This window comes from Leptopilina heterotoma, unplaced genomic scaffold (genome assembly GCF_015476425.1).
Source record: "Leptopilina heterotoma isolate Lh14 unplaced genomic scaffold, ASM1547642v1 Lhet_488, whole genome shotgun sequence".
Classification (NCBI taxonomy): Eukaryota; Metazoa; Arthropoda; class Insecta; order Hymenoptera; family Figitidae; genus Leptopilina; species Leptopilina heterotoma.
Window position 1 is genome coordinate 300,861 of NW_025111105.1, and position 19,279 is coordinate 320,139.

Below are 19,279 nucleotides of genomic sequence, written 5' to 3' on the forward strand. Positions count from 1 at the left end.
TTCGGGGTCTGCTGATAATCCTTTTTCGTCTACAAGAAAGCCCAATCACTGAACTTGAGGAACTACAAACTCACATTTGTTAGGATTTATTTTAAGCTTATTCTCTTTAAGCTTATCTAAGACGATCTTCAACCATTTAAGATGCTCTTCGAATGTTTCCGTAGCAATGATAATATCATCAAGATAGACAAAGCAGTAGGGATCCATTTCGGGTCTGATAACTTTGTCCATCATTCTCTGGAAGGTAGCAGGGGCATTTGTTAGTCCGAAGGGCATGCGGGTAAATTGGAATAATCCCAAACCAGGTATAGCAAAGGCAGTCTTTTCTTTGCTTTCTTCGGAAAGTGGCACCTGCCAGAATCCTTTATCTAGATCAATTTTGGAAATGTAACGAGCTTTTCTCAACTTGGATAATATAGCATCCATTTGGGGTATAGGGTAACTATCCTTTTTCGTTATGGCATTAAGCTTTCGAAAATCGAGGCAAAATCTATACTCGCCATTGGGCTTTCTAATCATCACTATCGGGTTAGACCAATCGCTAGACGAGGGCTCTATTATTTCATCTCTTAACATCTTTTTCACTTCTGCGATAATAGCTTCCATGACTTTGGGTGACACCATGTAACAACGTTGCTTGATCGGGGCATTATTTTCGGTATTAATAGAATGTACCGTGAGAGTTGTTAGACCAGGTTCGTCAGGGATATCGGGTAAGTGTAACTTTAGAAATGTTTCTAGCCTTTTCATCTGCGGAGATGTCAATTCTATCAAACCAAAACAATCTTCAGCTGAATCGCTCAATTTTCTTTCAAAATTGTAAGCTTTCCTGGGTTGGTTTTTGTAGAACCAGGAACGTTGTACAAAATCTACTTGAATTCGAAAATGTTTGAGAAAGTCTAATTCTAGAACTAAAGGTTCTGTTAGAGAATTTAAGATTCGTACTCGTAAAGGTTTTTCTTGTCCACATAATTCTAAGGGCAAAATAATTTCTTTTGAAACAGTTAGTAACTGACCGTTAGCTACTTGTACAGTTCCATTCTTTTCGCTGACAGGGAGTTTAAGATTTTCAATAATTTGCATTCCAGTAGGGCCAATGAAACTCCTTGATGCTCCACAATCTACTAGGGCTTCTATTCTATGATTATTAATAGAAACGGTGACATAGAGTAGTGGTTTTCAGGATCAGAGGGTGCTACTGAAGGGTAACTTAAACTCGAGATTTTATAGCAAATGTTAGGATTATCTCTATCGATGGTAGTTTTTACTGCTTCTGATATGGAAGGATCCTGTGAATTGAGTGAATTTTCAGCCGATTTATTTTTCAATACATAATCTTTCCTACCTTTAATCTTTTCTACTTCACATTCTTTGACAAAGAATTTACCGGATTCGCAAAAGATGAATATATCTAAGTCTTTAGGACTATAAAATTCCATTAATTTCAGATATGTCGGTGTCTAAATTTAGGATTTCTATTTCAACCAACTTTGGAAGTGGTTTCTTTTTACTAGAAACTGAAGGTAACGGGGAACAAGAGATTGAATCTGGAGGTAACGATGGGCAAAGGGTAGAATTTAAAGGTAACGATGAACAAAGGGTGGAATCTGGAGGCCTTGAGGATTACTCCAGGATTGTCTGGGCCTCTTTTAACAATCCTGTGCACCTTTTACCGAGCACTTAGGGCATTTGGGCTTGATAACACCTTCCTTTTTACAACCATAGCAACGAATCACTAAAGGTTCCTTGCATTCGTTGCGCATGTGTCCTTCCTGTTCACAATTCCAACAAGTGGGTTTAAAGGATTTGTCGGGACTAGTTTTTGTTGCAGTTTCTGGTGACTTAGGGGATTCGAACTTTGATCGATTACGGGGCTTAGCCGACTGGGAAGAATTTTGTCTGTGTGAACTATTTCTAGAAGGATTTGAGGAAGATTTAGAGTTTTTATTAGGGCTTTGATTTAACATGAGCAAATCTTCGATTTCTGATTCATTGCATTCGTCTTCAGAGACATAATTTTCTTCCAGTAAATGAATCTGTTCTCTCTTTCGGGGTGACGGTCTAGTTGAACCTCTGTAAGCCAAGTCAGGAAGCAAAGAACTTTCGGGTCTAGGTGGGGGTTGATAGGATTTAGCAACCCTGAAGGATTTTTCTGCGGCAGCAGCTAATTGTTCAAAATGGGCAAAGTTTCTAATGATAGATCTGGGGAGAGTAAGATGTAATCGGGGTAACAGATTTCGATGAGCAAAATTTATTTCCTCGTATTCCGTGAGTCGAGGGGACAATCTATCGAACATTGAGAGCATGCAGGTTAAGTAGTGAGCTACGGACTCTTGTTCTCCTTGAGTTCTGCGATGGATGTCTTGCATCAACTCAAATTGAAAATCAGGATCACTGAAGCGACTTCTGAAATCTCTTGCGAATTCATCGAAACTGAGCCAACGGTAGCGATTTACTTCATACCATCTGGCAGATATACCAGATAGGAAAAAGGGTAGAAGATTTAAAAGGTCTTCATCTCTCACGTAAATCATAGATCTACCTGCTGAAATTCTACGCAGAAATACATCGGGGTCATCTTGACGTTGACCTGAAAACCTAAGGTCCCATTTTCGCATAATGTGATAGGCTTGAGCTGCACCGTTTGAGTTATTTCTTCGGTTATAGGGGTCCTGAATAGGGGGTAACTGGGAATAAGGTTCGTAATTTCTATTCAAGGGCCTTCCTTGAACAGATGAGGTATTCGGATTGAATTGAACTCGCGGGCGATCTTGTTCAATAGACGTGTTTGGATCTCTATTTTCAAGATCTTCTCGAAATGATTGTCTGTTTACAGAGTGTTCATGATTTCGGGGAAGAACCGGAGGTTGGTTCGAGAAATTAGCAGTTGGTCTGTAATTTCTATTTTCCTGATTAGGTGTTGGGCCGAATCTTTGATCTTGGTCTCGAACATCCTCCATAAATGAAGTGGGTGTTCTATTTCGGTTATTTCGAATTGACATTCTACCGAATTCTCTTTCGAACTCATTCGTCGGACGGGTTGATTGTTCAAGGGCAGAATCATAATCGTAATATTCAGGAGCCGAGGGACGATAATAAGGGTCACGATAATGTGGGTCACGATATTGAGGATCATGATATTGAGGATCGCGATATTGAGGATCGCGATATTGAGGATCACGATATTGAGGGTTAGAGACTTGGTGACCTCTATTCTGCTGAGGTTGTAAGAACTCGTGAGCGCTGTTGGGAGTCATTGGGTAACGGTGTCTTGGTTCTGGGGCACGTTGAGACGAGCTAAGAGTGTCATATTGTGGTGGAGGTAACTCCCATTCATCTTGATACGAACGGTTTGTATTTTGGGTTGTTGTTTCCGCGCGAACTCTTGTAGCATTGTTAGTGGGGGCCCGTGTCTCTTGTTGGGTGCTATGGACCACATTATTTTGAGACACTCGAGGTACCGTTTCGGTGTTTGAGGCTCGTGTAGCATCGTTAACATGGTTGATGTTTGCTACGGAGGTTAGGGGTTCAGTGGTAACCACGGCGGCTGCACCATCTGCTTGGTGGTTACGAGGATGAGGGTTTTCTTGATTTGGAGGACTAAAGGCTGACACTGTGGATGCACTAGTGTTTGGGTCGTGTGACATGTTTAAATTAGTCACTGTACTAATTTCGTTAGGTCCTAAGGGGTTTTGAGGTAACTGGGTAACTTCAGTAGGAGGCGTTATACCGGTGTTCTCTTCCAGATGGCGGTTCGTTCGTTCGAAATGGCGGAAACGTCTACGCCTTTCGTCGACCGTTCCTTGGACTGGCAAACCTCTATTTGCTAATTCGATTTCTAGATCTCGCGGATTCAAATTGTCTATCCAAGATCTCTCGTTACGCGACATATCGTCTGATATTTCTAAAAAAAATAGAAAAAAAATTCATAAAGAGAAGGGTTAAACTGATGTGGAACCTATATTAAAAGAAAATTATATATAGAAAGGTCAATGAAATTTTAATGGGGTAACAGGGTAACTTGTTACTTGGGGTAAATGAATTTCAAGTCAATTTATCCATCAGACACCGTCTGAGAAGTTGGCAGAATTGCTGTCTTTCCTGTAAGGAAGTAGTGAACTGGTGATGGGGTGACAGGCTACTAACCTTAGCGACTATTATAACAACATTATGTAGTATTAAAGTTAACTGGGTAAAATAGGGGTAACTAGGTACCAATCAATCCGAGGTATTACACGTAGTTTATAAAAAGATAACGGGTGCGATGTTAGAAGCCAGTAACCAGGAAGTATTACGAGCCAGAGCATCCATCTCTACTTTTGTTCATCAAATGAAGCAGGCTAGGGATTGTCTAGCTCATCAAGAAGAAGAAAACAAAATCATGAGAATGAGAATATATGAACTAGAGAAGGATCTTACATCATACCATGAGCCCTATCCCGAAAATCGGGGTAACATGGTTATATTACTCGATTTTACCCTAAAAGACCACTGGCCAATGAGCAATGGCTGCAGGATTTGATACCTTATTTTAATACCGAAGGGTAACAAAAGGGTTAGGGGCTATAGTTATAGTTGCCTGTGAAGAAAGGGAAATCACAAAAAAATTAAATGAATAAAAAAAAATATTAAGATGGGCATTTCAGGATTACTAATATCCTTTTGGGTCGTGATGTTTATAAACCCAATGTATTATAATCAAAAAAATTTACTACGAAGACAGTTGCTTGTTAAAACCTGCTAAGAAAGAGGAGTACAAAAAAAAATTTTGTAGAGGGTGTATTAAGTAACAATCACCTTTTAAGGTCTTGAAATGTTGCGATCCAAAATTTTACCAAAAAAAAAAATATTATAATAACTATTAATCAACAATAGATAATTATTAATTATGAGAAAATACTGGGGTAAAAAGATAATCTTTTTAAATATTATTAAATTTCAGTAAAAAAAATGAGGGTAACGAGGTAACGGGGTGTCGACCTAATACCGAATCTCTACTCATAATTTTCTTTATGAATTTTCCAGGACTGTGTGCAGTCTTGCGGACCTATTCTTCGAATTTGTAAGTCTCCAAATTGCAACAAAAAAAATGTTTCACAAAATTATGTAAATTTTAGTTTCGTGCTTATTCAAAGTTCCTTTTTCCCTTTTGTGAGTGGACTAGTTTGGATTGTTGCTGTGATATTGTCTATTACTGTCGAGTATTGTAGGTTTCCAAATATTAATTGAAAATGTTATTTTAAAATGTGAACTATTCAACTTTAGTTCAGCCATGGCTGGGTGATCACATGAGTGATGATAACTGGGTAACCAGGTACAAAATAAAATATTTTTTAATTACGGGATACCTGAAATTAACTGGGTAAAATAAAAAAAATATATAGGGTGAGGTAACAAGGTAGTGTCATTCTGACACCATGAGGGAAGGTCTATTTGTAAAATAGCATTAACAGCTGGTATAGATGACTTGTTTATAACTACCGATTCACACAAAAAATTATATATTATACATAAAAAGACACAATCATATTATACAAGGATATATTGTAAATTTATTTGCAGAAGTTGTAAATTTTCTCGGGTAGGGTAACACAAAAAAAATGGGTTTACACTAGTTGTTATTGTTGATTCAACAGCTGTACGGGGACAGGTACAAAAAAATTGATTTGAAATTAAAGTAAAATTTTAATTTCATATTAGTAATAAAAAAATAAAATAAATAAAAGTAGTAAGGGAATACAAAAGGCACAAAAAAATATCCTTTTAAAATCTTGAAATGTTGTGACCCAAGATAAAAAAATTAATTTATTTGTAGTACAATAATAATAAAAAAAAATTTAAATAAAGTACAATATTATTTAACAAAAAAAAAAAATAAATTCTGCTTCGGTTTCTTCCGTTCTTGTTGGGTGTGTGGGTGACAGGGGTGATACATGGACAAAGTCCATATAATTTTTGAATGCAACAATAATAATGTAAAAAAAAATTTAATAAAAAATTCACAAATTAATTAATTAATTCAATTACTCAAAAAAAATTAATGAATAAAGCAATCACAAAAAAAATAAACGATTAAAAGAAATATGGTTAATCAAAAAAAATTGTTAAGTGCTCAAGCAAACAAAATACAAAAAACATTAGTCTTCTTCTATTACCACTTTCCACAAAAAATTTTAACCACCAAATTTTCCATTAACAAATTTTCAGCAAATTACCAAATTAAAATTTTTAACAACAAAAAGTTTTAATAGATAAATTCTTAGTTAATACAATTTTTGACCATCAGAAGAAAAATTAATTTTCAAAAAAAAGAACCACTTTTTACAAAAAAAAATTTAAATAATAAACTTTTAATTAATACTAATTTTAATTATTACACAAAAAAAATGTTTAACAAAAAAAAATAATTTTTATTAATAAATTCTTGACAATAAAAATCAATTTTCCACAAAGTAATTTAAAAAAAAAAAATCTTTAATAAAATTTTCACTCATAAATTTTTAACAAATTGTAAAACTAAAAAAATTTTTAACAAACAAAAAAAATCATCGATCAATTTTTAACAACAACAAAAAAATTTACTTTTAAAAAAAATAATTTTTCAAAAAAAAATCAAACCAACAATAAAATTTCCCATCAATATAAAATTCTAACAAATTGCAAAATAAAAATTTTAATAAAAAAATAATTTTTATATAAAATTCCAACAAATTGCAAAAAAATAAAAATTTTAACAAAAAAAATAATTTTTATCAACAAATTTCTGATAACAACAAAAATTATCTTTCAAAAAAAAATAATTTTTCAAACAAAATTTAATAATAAATTTTTCAATAATATTAATTTTAACAAATTGCTAAATTAAAATTTTAACAAAAAAAAATTAATTTAATAATTTCTTTTATCGATAAATTCTTGACAAAAAAAAATAATAATTTTCTACAAGGTAATAAAAAAATATTTTTAATAATAAAATTTTCAATAATTTATTTCGACCAAAAAAAAATGTGAATATCAATTTATTCTAATTTCGTTCTTATATCTTGGGTAACTTATAAGAACGAAATTTTGAGGGACAGAGATAATTAAAATGTTCGGTTGGTGACTCATACAGGGTGACACAATAGATACAATAGACACAAAATATAAACACAAAATATAAACACAAAATCTAATTAGTGAATTGTGACTTTCGATTTCATCGAAAACAACGAAATAAAATATTCTATTAATTTGAAATAAAATTCGAATATTATATGGGCAAATAATATAATTATTTTACAATTTAATTTTTATTAACAACAAAAAATATTTTGCTTTGAGTATAATTTCTTGCTTTGGCTGCCCCACGTTGGGCGCCATAATTTGTAATGGGTTTTTCCAACAATTAATAATATTTATAAAACTTATAAACAATTTATTATTACAATTTGTTATAAACAATCATAATAATAACAACAACAAAATTAATGTTTTCAAAAAAAAAGAGAGCAAACAGTAAATAAAATCCAATTTATAAATAAAATAAATTATTAACAATAACAAAAATAAATATTAAAACTTAGCCAAAGTCTTTATACCCAATACAATTGGAAGGAAGGAAGGAGAGAGAGGGGAATACTTTATAAATTTCTCAACTCAACTAATTTGTTGAGCGCCAGTCCTTTCTAGGGACATTTTCTTATAAAAAGAAAATTAGAGAATTAACATAACGAATAAGATTTTAAGGAAACAAGACCATTGAATCCTCAAAATTGATAATACTAAAACTATTAACAAAACAAGTACCTAGATTACAGAGAAACAAGACCATTGATTCTCTAGTAATCGTCTCTTAAAACAAGCAAATTTAAAATGAATTTCAGTCAAGTTACAAACCAAAAACAAGTACCTAGATTAGAGAGAAATAAGACCATTATTCTCTACTAATCGTCGCTTCAAATAAAACAAAATTAAAATTGACCAAATTCCAAAACAAGAGCAAAAGGGGGTTTGAGTTGAGAAACGAATAAAATATTAAGGATTTTGCCGGTTAGCTAGGACCAAAAAGGTCAAAGGAAGCGTCGTGGTTCGAAGAAATTATACTCAGCAATTTAAAATAAAATTATGAAATATATTTTAAATAAAACGTTAAAATTGTACAAACGAGGGTAACAAATCGAATTAATAAGATATAGCACAAATCACTATTTCATACAAAATTTCAATTTTAGAAACATAAAATACAACAATAAATACACAAAATATACATGAATATTCACACAAAATTTCATAAATTAAACAAAAGGTTCAGCCATGATTAACCTAAAAGGGTAACGAGTATGGTAACTGGGGAAAGCTAGAAGGGTCATTTTCAATAATTTAATAATAATAAATTATTGTGGGGTTGGTAACTTGGGTAACAGGGAAGAATTTAGTATAAAATCTTGAGAATAAAAGGGGAAAAAGGGTAACAAAAGGCAACACGTGGTTGAATAAGAGACATTATACCAATTAAAATTTATTATATAAAATCAAAATTCCAATTAATCAAACTTTGAATAAAATAATTCTACTAAATATCTATTAGTCAATTATTAAGTAAAAAAAAGGTCTCTTATTCAGTCATAAGGCCGGCTGAACCAAAAATATAATTATTACATGATTCTAACGAATCTTTTAATTAACAAAGTTTTTCATAATAAAAAAAAATATGACTTACAAGCTTAAAAGCACAAACGAATAATCCGCAAGGTGAAAAGTAGAAGGCCGCAAAAGCACCGAAGAAGAAGGCACAATAAAATTTAACTTAAAAGTTAATATTCAAAATTTCGAAAAATGCGTCCGTTGAGAGCGAAGGCAGGATCGAAAAGAGAACGATGATAACGATGATTGCCGGCTCGTACCCTGCTGGTCCTTCTTCGCTTTTCCCCACCGGTAGCCCTTGGTCAATCTTGTATTCTTACGCCGGAAAAAGGAGCGTAACCACTGGAAAAGCCATAGGCCAATTTCAACTTTAAGAACAGCTGTCGGCATCCAAATTTCGGTATCTTGACCCGTGTCTTTCTCGCCATCAACTTGTTTCAGGTAATTAGTTCCTAATTTGTGGCTACTCTGATTACAAACTAAATAAACAACCAATAATCCAATAAAATATCCAAAAATACGAAAATCAGAGTGGGCCTTTAGCAACGATTAATTCGGGCCTGATTGACAAGAGGTTTTCACTACGTAGGTAGTTTCCGGTAGGTAGGGGAAAGCGAAAATGGGGGAAACATAGCGAAAGCGGCAACTCTCGAGGAATCATTTCTTACGAGAAAGGGGAAATTCTCCTTGATTCGTACGAAGAAAGGGGGAAATTGTCAACGACGAGAGGGGAACTCTGCTTGCAGGTTGACCGATAAACGCCTTTTCAACGATTCCGTACAAAATTTGAAATATTCAGAGAATATGAGAAGCAAGAATTTCGAAGGCAAAACGATAATATTGTTTAATAATATTAATTTAGCTTTTATGAAATTTAAACAAAACATATATTTAAATTTTGCTTTGGTATTGTTATTATTTATTAAGTGATATTTGTTATTATTTTTCTAATTCAAACTTTTGAATGTTTATTATTAAAATTCAATTATTATTTTTATAAAAATTGTGCAACGTCACAATATACTCTTTTTGTGTTTTGAAAATAGTTTGGGTAGAATCTTCACCGCCCTTTTGTTATTTTTCGGGTCGGGAAAGACAAAGAAACGGGAGCCAAAGAAAGACAAAGAAAGAGAAAAATTTTTTTTTCTATATATATATATATAAGAAAAGAACACATATATATATATATACAGATCTATATTTTTCTATTGCGAATAATTTGAAAAATTTAAAAGAAAATATAATATGTTATGTTATTTTCTTTCTTCTATTTGAGATAATAAAATTATATGATTTAGTTTCTTAAAATATATGGTAAGAGCATAAACTTATTTCTCAACCCTTGATTCCCCCCTGTGGATCGGAAAACCGAGAAACTCGACCCAAGATATGTAACCAAGACACACATGAGAACAAGATGGTGAGAAGACAGGACACTGAAGGTAATAGAAGGTATTTCATTCTAGTCGTAGTCTTTCATTTTCTTTATTTTATTTTCTCAGAGCATCCTATAATGTGTCAGATCATAAAAGTCGATAAATTACATTAAAGACAGGGGGAATAATTAATAATCAACAGGCGAGTGAAGGTGAGTTAGGACACTGGCTGAGATTACTCAAGGTAGATGTTTTGGCTAGGACGAGGGGAGTTGTAACGTGGTTTTCAGTTAGCCACGTACAAATGCCTCGCAAAAGTATCGCCGAAAAATCTAAGATTAAAATATTTTACATTTCCGGGATTCAATCGGCGTTTTATATTTGATCGAGAACAAATACCTGGCCACATCCGAACTCCCCTATAGATAATTGTTCAGATTATAATAAATTGTTTTTCAAATGATTGTTAATATCGACGGAGTTATGTAACATTCTGAAAAATAAGTCAATTGTTAAAACTTGAGAGCCTTCGATTGGTACAGAGGAAAACCACACTTTCTTTAAAAACGTTTAAAATTGTATAAAGTTGAAAAAAAGTTATAGTAAAAATATAGTCACGTGGATTGGCCGGACGAAGAAGAATGAAAACTTCGTTAATTTGTTTAGTTGCTAAAACAAAGCGGCACATTAGCAACTATTGTCTATGGGCACAGGCAATTAACCAACACCGCAACAATTTTGGGACCACTGTTGCCATTCCACAGGGGCAATGTAAAGGGCGCATGTGTAAAGGACGGTGCACGTCCGAGTCGCCTAATTGCCAATTTCCTCAGTTCGGTTCTGGCCAGCCATTGATACACCGGTAGTCCCGCGTCAATTCGAAGTGCCCGTCAATAAAAAAAAATAAACCCTCGAAGATGAGCCACGCCGAGGAGTACCGCGAGATGTTGCGGAAAATCAGAGGTTAGTGGACGACTCGACTTCGCTCGCCTTTACCTGGTCCACCAGGTTATCTAGGGAGGCAATTTGGAGTTGACGCTGAGTGCCGGCCAAGCACGTGCTACACCGGAAGTGTGGCTTCCATTTTTATTGGTTAACTTCGAGAGAAGTGTGGTTTCTCCGATTTGTCTTTTATTATTCTATTATTCTATTATTTAAATAAATAATAGAAAAGTTCATAGTTCAACTCGTGTTATAGTAATTTGTAGTGAATAGTGAGTGTTGTGTTGTCCGTTTTCCTCTCTCGGCAATAGAACTTACGCCTTGTGAAACGCTCATGCTATAGGTTAAAATTGAGAGTTCGGAAGTCGAGCTAGGCCGGAAGCTCTCTCGATAAATAAATAGAAACCGCGGAGGTCCGGGTAGAATCCTACCTGGCGCCCGGGGAAGATCCCCGTATAAATAAACGGATCGCCGTTGGCTGTATTCAAATTCAAAGTGTGGAAATTTGAATACCCAGTTTTCAAAGGAAACAACGTCGCCATTTTTGTAACGATTTACGGGTAAGATCCGCAAGGAAACGTAAAGATCGTTACACTGCAAACCAATGACGGCATCCCCACTACTTCGGTGAGCTTCTCACCAACATTTTGGACTGTCACGCGCCCAAAATTGTACCGCAGCGCACAAAAACCATAGTGGAGCTGCTATCTCATACGTTGTTCCGCTGGAGTCCAAAAGGTCTCTCAGTGAATGCTTAAGGGGATCCCACTTATCGACATTGCAGATCTAAAATGGTTAAAAATTTGCAACGACCGTTTCTTGGAAAATATAAGATATTATTACCTATAAATTTGGAAAACTCATTTTTTATCATAAATACACAGGATGAGTATTTTATTTGTTGTAATTATTTGAAAAAAATTATTGTTAGAAAGTTAAATATGGGCAGTTCCCCTGTAACAAATCTTTGACTACTAGCTCAAACTGCAACGACCATTTCTCGAAAACAACGAAACAAAATAATTTTTCCATTTGGGAAATTTAATTTTGTAGGAAAATACGGAGGATGAGACTCATTTGCCATGCAGAAATAAATAAAAACTTTATTTTTTGTAAAGTGTATATGTGACAGTTGTTCGGTGACACATGATATTTAATTTACTAACATTAATTTTTCTTCAACAATTTGAACAAAATAAATGTCTCACATTGTGTATCTTTCATCACTAATGAATTTCCACTCGAAAAGAAGACATTATATTTTATTGTTGTTAATTTAAAGTTAAAAATGATCAAAATTTGTCACTTTTGGAACCTTTGGCGCCATCTCTTGGTTCTATAAACTACTAAACATCTGTCACATGTGTTCTTGTTGCAAATTTATATACAAAACAGTTTACATAAATTAAAGTTTTTTATTGTTGTTTTCAAATATGTAATGAATCTTATTATGTGTATTTTTTATTAAAATTAAGTTAGCTAAATGGAAAAATTATTTTGTTTTGTTGTTTTCAAGAAAAGGTCGTTGCAGTTTGGGCTCTTGGAAACTGCCCATATTTAATTTTCTAACAATATATTTTTTTTTAATAAATACAACAAATAAAATACTCATCCTATGTATTTATGATAAAAAATGACTTTCCCAAATTTATAGGTCATAATATCTTATATTTTTCAAGAAACGGTTGTTGCAGATTTTTAACCATTTTTGATCTGCATTGTCGATATGTGGGATCCCCTTAATTAAAATATTCATATCTGGTGATAGAATCAATACTTTTACAAAAAAACTTATTTTTCACAGGGAGTCGCTCTCAAACTACGTCACACTTCTAGGGATGGTGGGTGTCAAGCTGAGTGATACGGATTTGAAAAACTTTTATTATGTATGTAAAAAGTGACGAAGGGGGGAGGGTGTAAAAATTAGTCTAAAAATCATGACGCAGTTTGTGAATGACCCCTAGCAGAATTAAAAACTAATTAAGTGATAATTTAGTACCAAATTTAAAATTTAGAATCTGTTAAACTTTTAAAAGAAATGTAAACTCAACTACATACTACCTACCAAAACCAAAAATTAAAAAACTGTGATAAATCTCAATTTAATTTTTGTAAAATTTTTGTAAAATTTGATTAATTCAATTTTATTAAAACGCATTGATACTAATTGAATTTCTGCAAATAATTTCACTATTTATAAAAGTAATTGAATCCTTTCAAAGAATGTTATTATTTATGAAAATAATTGAATGTTTGCGTAGAATTTTATTAAAATTTTTAAAAATGCTTGAATTGTGGGGAACAATTTAATTATTTATAAAAATAATTTAAATTTGGAGGAGAATTAAGGGGATCCCACTTATCGACATTGCAGATCTAAAATGGTTAAAAATTTGCAACGACCGTTTCTTGGAAAATATAACATATTATTACCTATAAATTTGGAAAACTCATTTTTTATCATAAATACACAGGATGAGTATTTTATTTGTTGTAATTATTTAAAAAAAAATTATTGTTAGAAAGTTAAATATAGGCAGTTCTCCTGTAACAAATCTTTGACTACTAGCTCAAACTGCAACGACCATTTCTCGAAAACAACCAAACAAAACACAGGTTTACAAATTAAAAACTTTTTTTTGCCAATCGAACAAAACAATTTTTTGTCGAATAGTAGGTGTTTTTTGAGTAAGAAAATCATAGTTTTAATTTTTTTCCCTCGTGCAGTTTTTCTGTAGCTTCAAATTTTGCATTTTCGAGGTGCGACGCCACTTAAACTTACCTGTAGGAAAATTAGCTTATCAAAATATAATAAATGAGGTATCATTGGAAAGGTTATTAAATTACCTTTCGATCCATAGGTCACAGAATAAAATTCAACAAAAATTGAGAGAGTTACAGTCGATTAAAGATGAAATTTCATGACAATTTTGTTGATTTTTAGACATTTGAGTAACTTCTACTATTTTTTTCTACATCAAACAGGAAAGAATGTTTAGGTTTTAATTTTTTTATTGATAGACAATATGATTACAAAAATTTTGAGCCCATATGGACCTCGATTGGATTAAAAATGACAATTCTACACTAAATTTAGTGAACGAAACTACTTTCTTCATTTCTAGAATCCCATAAACATTTGCAGCAAAAATTGAAGTAATAAAATTTAGTTAAGCTCTAAAGTTACTAAAATCACTAATAAAGGATTTCTGAAATCGTAGATTTCGAATCCAATGTTAGTTTTCTAAATTTCAAAATGGCGGATCCAATATGGCGGACAAGTTTTGAAAAATCGATTAAATTCGTCTTAAATTCGTTACTCGGGGGTTTTCGGGGTCGCTGATTACGAATCTGATGTCAGATTTCAAAAATTAAAAATGGCGGATCCAATAGGTGCGAATTCGATGGATTTTAAAAAACTCGTTCACCATTATGAATCCATCCTTTTTAATTTTCGAAATCCGACATCAGATTCGTAATCAGCGACCCCGAAAACCCCCGAGTAACGAATTTAAGACGAATTTAATCGATTTTTTAAAACTTGTCCGCCATATTGGATCCGCCATTTTGAAATTTAGAAAACTAACATTGGATTCGAAATCTACGATTTCAGAAATCCTTTATTAGTGATTTTAGTAACTTTAGAGCTTAACTAAATTTTATTACTTCAATTTTTGCTGCAAATGTTTATGGGATTCTAGAAATGAAGAAAGTAGTTTCGTTCACTAAATTTAGTGTAGAATTGTTATTTTTAATCCAATCGAGGTCCACATGGGCTCAAAATTTTTGTAATCATATTGTCTATCAATAAAAAAATTAAAACCTAAACATTCTTTCCTGTTTGATGTAGAAAAAAATAGTAGAAGTTACTCAAATGTCTAAAAATCATCAAAATTGTCATGAAATTTCATCTTTAATCGACTGTAACTCGTTAAATTTTTGTTGAATTTTATTCTGTGACCTATAGATCGAAAGGTAATTTAATAACCTTTCCAATGATACCTCATTTATTATATTTTGACAAGCTAATTTTCCTACAGGTAAGTTTAAGTGGCGTCGCACCTCGAAAATGCAAAATTTGAAGCTACAGAAAAACTGCACGAGGGAAAAAAATTAAAACTATGATTTTCTTACTTAAAAAACACCTACTATTCAAAAAAAATTGTTTTGTTCGATTGACAATTTCACTGTAAACCAGTGAAATAATTTTTCCATTTGGGAAATTTAATTTTGTAGGAAAATACGGAGGATGAGACTCATTTGCCATCCAGGAATAAATAACAACTTTATTTTTTGTAAAGTGTATATGTGACAGTTGTTCGGTGACACATAATATTTAATTTAATAACATTAATTTTTCTTTAACAATTTGAACAAAATAAATGTCTCACATTGTGTATCTTTCATCACTAATGAATTTCCACTCGAAAAGAAGAAATTATATTTTATTGTTGTTAATTTAAAGTTAAAAATGATCAAAATTTGTCACTTTTAGAACCTTTGGCGCCATCTCTTGGTTTCTATAAACTACTAAACATCTGTCACATGTGTTCTTGTTGCAAATTTATATACAAAACAGTTTACATAAATTAAAGTTTTTTATTGTTGTTTTCAAATATGTAATGAATCTTATTATGTGTATTTTTTATTAAAATTAAGTTAGCCAAATGGAAAAATTATTTTGTTTTGTTGTTTTCAAGAAAAGGTCGTTGCAGTTTGGGCTCTTGGAAACTGCCCATATTTAATTTTCTAACAATATATTTTTTTCTAATAAATACAACAAATAAAATACTCATCCTATGTATTTATGATAAAAAATGACTTTCCCAAATTTATAGGTCATAATATCTTATATTTTTCAAGAAACGGTCGTTTCAGATTTTTAACCATTTTTGATCTGCATTGTCGATATGTGGGATCTCCTTAAAAGAATTTTTTAAACATAATTGAATTTCTTTTGAAAATAATTGAATCTTTTTTTTAGAATTTTATGGAAATTTGTGAAAATAATTCAATTCATGTGAAGGATTTTTTTAACAATAATATTCAAAAAAGTTTAATAAATCTGAAAAATTTTGCTATTTATGGAAATAATTGAATTCTTGAGAAGATTTTCTTTCAGTTTCTAGAAATAATTGAATGCCTTCGACAAACTTTAATAAAATTTGATTAAAATTGTATTAAAAATAATTAAAATTCTGCAATGGGTATTATTATTAATGAAAATAATAGAATATATTGTGAAAAAATATTTTAAAAATATAGGTAATTATAATACGGTGAAAAAAATACTAAAAGTATTTAATTTAAATATTTATTAAATACTGTATATAAAATGAGAACTTCTTTACCTTTTACGAAATATTCAAAATGCATATTACAATATTAGACATAAACTAAAAATGTTTACATTGTAAAGTCTCTTTTAGCGTGGATCAAAATAGGATTGTTCAAAATGTTCAATTTACCAATATTTTCTCCGGTGAAAGAATATTAAAAAGGATTTATTCATTGATAACATTCAAAATTTTCACATTTATTTTATCCGAACTAATATAAATATTATCTATACTCTCAATTAATAAAATTAAACTTTACAGTAAAGTGTGTAAAGGATTGGATGAAACCTATATCCAATTGTATTAAAAATACTTCAAAATAAAATTTAAAGAATGAATAGAAAAATTAAATGAAAATTAAAAAATATGAATAGAAAACACTACGTATTTTTCGATAAAAATATTCCAGAGTTTTCCCGCTTTACTGAAACATTAGTAATATTTAACTGATAATCAATTATTTTTAACTATTTTTCAGTACACGGAGAGAAATGTGTTCTTGTAAGGTCTCTTTTACCGTGGAGCAAAATAGGATTGTTCAAAATTTTCAATTTACCAATATTTTCTCCGGTACAAGAAGAGTCCTGCTCTATTATTAATTTGCCAAGATCTGCAGTCTCCGGTGCCCTTTGATCAGTGTTGTGTACAAACACATTCCGCTTTTCTTTACTGTCTATAATTTCTGAAAATAATGTAAAATTATTTTATCACTATTAAAAAGGATTTATTCATTGCTAACATTCAAAATTTTCACATTTATTTTATCCGAAGTAATATAAATATTATCTATACTCTCTAGGGTGGTCCTTAAAAAGGTTTTTTTCGAATTTTTTGCTCCCAGGGGCTTAAATGCTTCCAAATTAATAGAAAAAAATTCCCTAAAAATTTGAGCTCTTAATATTAACTTTTAGATAGTCCGCACTCAAACTTAAGTTAAAAAAAATTTTTTTTTTTATTTTTTATTAATTTATTTTGATAAAATTTGGAAGGTGATTCAATACTGAGGTGTATTACGGTCACGAACACCTAAAATCAGACAAAAGGATCTTCAAAAATATCGAAACAAATATTTTTTAGCAATTTTTTAATTTTTGAAAAAAATCGATTTTTGTATTTTTTTAAATAACTTTTTTATCTATTAATATTTTCATTAATTCTTGTCAAAATTACATTCCTGACATAAAAACAAATCGATTAATGTATGGGGCATTCCAGGCCAAATCGGAAATTATTTTGCTTTTGCATCTTAAATTTGTTTTTTAACATTTTTTTTCTTTTAGTACTCTTTGAAATGAGCTACCTGGATTTTTTTCAAATTTTTTTCATAAAGCGGTTCAGAATATACAGATTTTTGAAAAATGACGTTTTTAAGGTATTAGTCACGCAGTTGTCTCTGGTCAAAAGTTTACCGGGCCGCTTACTAGAGTGGGGCAGTGAGAGTGGGAGAGATAGTTTAACTCCCCACTCTATTCGTTCGTATGAAAATTCAAATAATTTAGTTATTTTTTTAACTTTCTGTCAATAGACAGAAATAGAAAAATAATAAAAAATAATAAAAAAAAAAAAATAAATAAAATAAAATAAAAAATAATATTCTGTCTATTGACAGAAAGTTAAAAAAATAACAATTATTAACTATTAATAACTATTTATAGTTTGGCGCGGTCAAAAAATGTCATGTTTTTTTTATTTATTTGTTTCATCTTAATTGAATACTTTGGTACTTTTATTTTAAAATCTGACGATTAGTTATCATATAAATAATTATTAAACAAAATCAATACATGCATAGGGTGCTTCCTCCATGCAAAATGTATGAACTTTGAATTCCTTTTTTGAAGCTTTGAAACGGTCAAAATTAATGAAATTGGTCTCATTCTGTAGATAAATACTCCAGGAATCCTTAATAGAAAAACAGCTAATTTTTCTTGCTGGATTTAGATGGTGACGGTCGTGATTGGTTGAAAATTTCATGATGACGGTCGCTATTGGTTGAAAATATGATGGTGACGGTCGCGATTGGTTAAAATACGTTGATGACGGTCGCTATTGGTCAAAAATCGTAGCGGTGACGCTTGCTATTGGTTTATTTTCTTTGTTCACAAGAGCTTTAACAGTAGTAACAGTTTACAGTAGTTACAGTTTATTAACAGATTTTTACAGTAAAATACAGAAAAATTACAGAAAAATAAAAGTGCAAAACACGTATTTTTTTCTTTTTTAAATTAAAAAAAATAAATCAGAAGAAAAAAAATTTGTGATTAAAAATAATGATAAGGAGGTAAGTTTTTAAAAATTGTGTAAAATACTACTTTTTAATTATTTAAAATAATTTTTCTTTTTTGTAATTAAAAATTGCAATTAATAAATTAAAATCTTTCCCGTCTAAGTCAATAACGTTATTTACTTTTTTAACAATTAAACTTGTAAAGAAATTTAAGTAATTTTCTAGAATCAGTTAAAAAATCCTTGAGCTCGTCCTTGAGTTTGCCTTGTTTTATTAAAAAATTAATATAATTTCTGTAATACTTTACATGGTTTAATATTTTTTGAACGAATCTTAAACTTATAAAAAAATTTATGTTGTCTTGAACGAAACAATAGTATATTAAGCAACAAGAAGATAAAGGCAGCCATTTCTTTACGGTGATTTTTGTGACACAAGTGGAGGTCGAGGGCGCCACGAGACCTCCACTCGTGTCACAAAAATCATCGTAAAGAAATTGGCTGCCTTTATTCTCGTGCTGCTTACGATATTTTTTATTCCTAATGCACAAAAGCGGCGATTTCAGATAGCAGACGACAGAGAGTAAAAGTCATTCACTTGTTCGACTTGTATGAAAATGGCGGCCGTTTTCTCCCATGGGCAAGAAAAATGCATGTGAACAGCTAATTTTCTTGCCCTTGGGAGAACACGGCCGCCATTTTCATACGGTCGAAGAAATGAATGACTTTCCTCCCTGTCGTCTGCTATCAAAAAGCGCCATTTTTGTGCAT